Genomic DNA, 1,755 nt, shown 5'->3' on the forward strand with positions numbered 1-1,755 from the left:
AAACTCCCGGTCAAGTGGACAACTTTCATATTAGGCTTTTATTATATAGAATAACTAAGACATAGAAGCCATTAAAAAAATGAAATCTTATCTGCAACATTGACAAACTTAGTGGTACTATGCTGAGTGAAATAAATCAGACAGAGAAAGACAAATAACATTTGATTTCACTTATATGTGGAACCTAAAAAAATAAAATAAATGAACAAGTGGACCACATAGATACAGAGAACATTTTGATGGTTGTCAGATGGGAGGGGGCTTGGCGGGATGGGTGAAAAAGGTGAAGAGATTAAGAAGTAAAAATTGAGGAAGAATGTGAATCCCGGTGGCCTCCTAGCAACACGAGGTCAAGTGACACAACCAGCTGACTCCTGTAGAGGAAGACGCTGTGGCTGGGTCTGTGGCAACCACGACTGCCAAGCCGGGAACCGGAGCCAAACAGTAAACGTAAGGATGTCAGGCAAAGACTGAATTGAAATCTTTCCCTGTCAAATGGCACAGACCATCATGAAGGCTCGATTAAAAGGAGCACAGGCAGGTCGAAACCTCCTGAAGAAAAAATCTGATGCCTTCACTCTTCGATTTCGGCAGATCCTAAAGAAGATCATAGAGACTAAAATGTTGATGGGTGAAGTGATAAGAGAAGCTGCCTTGTCATTCCCTGAGGCCACGTTCACAGAAGGGAACTTCAGCACCACAGTTATCCAAAATGTAAATAAAGCCCAAGTGAAGATTCAAGCAAAGAAAGATAGTGTACCAGGTGTTACTTTGCCAGTATTTGAACAATATCATGAAGGAACTGACAGTTATGAACTGTCTGGTTTAGCCAGTGATGGGGAACAACTGGCTAAATTAAAGAGGAATTATGCCAAAGCAGTGGAACTACTGGTGGAATTTGCCTTGCTGCAGACTTCCTTTGTTACTCGGAATAGACGAAGCTATTAAGATAACCAATGGTCATGTAAATGTCATTGAATATGATATCATTCCCAAGATTGAACATACCCTTGCTTAAATCATCACAGAGCTGGATGAGAGAGAGTGAGAAGAGTTCTATAAGTTAATGAAAATACAGGAGAGGAAAAAAAGATTCTTAAGGAACAAACTGAGAGGGATTTGCAGAAAGGGAGGGTAGCTGGAGAGGTGATGGAGCCTGCCAATCTTCTGCCTGAAGAGAAGAATGCGGATCTTCTGTTTGAATAATTTTTCCTGCTCTGGTTCTTTCAGAAGCCCTAACATGACACCATTTTAGTTCAGTGTGTAGGTTTGGTTCATGTGGCTATTTATTGTTTGGCCTAATTTCACTGGGGGTAAAATTTCCCTGCATGTCCATTTAATGGGATTACTTTTGCAGAATCCTAATTTACCAACCATCGATAACAGATGAGATTTAGAGAACCTGCCCAGGAACTTGTAGAATTTATTCTGCAGAAGTGTCTCCCTACCCCAATTATAAATGGTGAAAAGTGATCGGCTTACCAAGCATATTAGGAAATTCCCCTTAGGAACCAGTAGTGGTCTCAGGCCAATACAAGTAGGCCAGCTACTGTAGGAGCACCCTCCATTCCTCCCACTCACACCCCCTGGCGCTGTTATCAGAGGGAGCTGCAGCCATCCTGTGTTTCTGTGGAACTTCTCCAGCTTTAGGAAAGCCTTCACTTAATTTTACTTTGCATGACAGGTCTCTGTTCTCTGTGTCATGGTACAGTTTTGCCAATTTGAATGTGACTGTGGTATAAACAGTAAAATGAC

The 1,755-nt window shown here is 41.7% G+C and overlaps 1 pseudogene; it reads left to right on the forward strand.

Moving 5' to 3' along the window:
- Positions 1–456: 456 nt before the first annotated feature.
- On the forward strand, positions 457–1,206 carry LOC139001876 (V-type proton ATPase subunit D pseudogene; annotated as a pseudogene).
- Positions 1,207–1,755: the final 549 nt, after the last annotated feature.

This window comes from Myotis yumanensis, unplaced genomic scaffold (genome assembly GCF_028538775.1).
Source record: "Myotis yumanensis isolate MYYU_CA2020_CCGP unplaced genomic scaffold, mMyoYum1.0.hap1 SCAF_2, whole genome shotgun sequence".
NCBI classification, from domain to species: Eukaryota; Metazoa; Chordata; class Mammalia; order Chiroptera; family Vespertilionidae; genus Myotis; species Myotis yumanensis.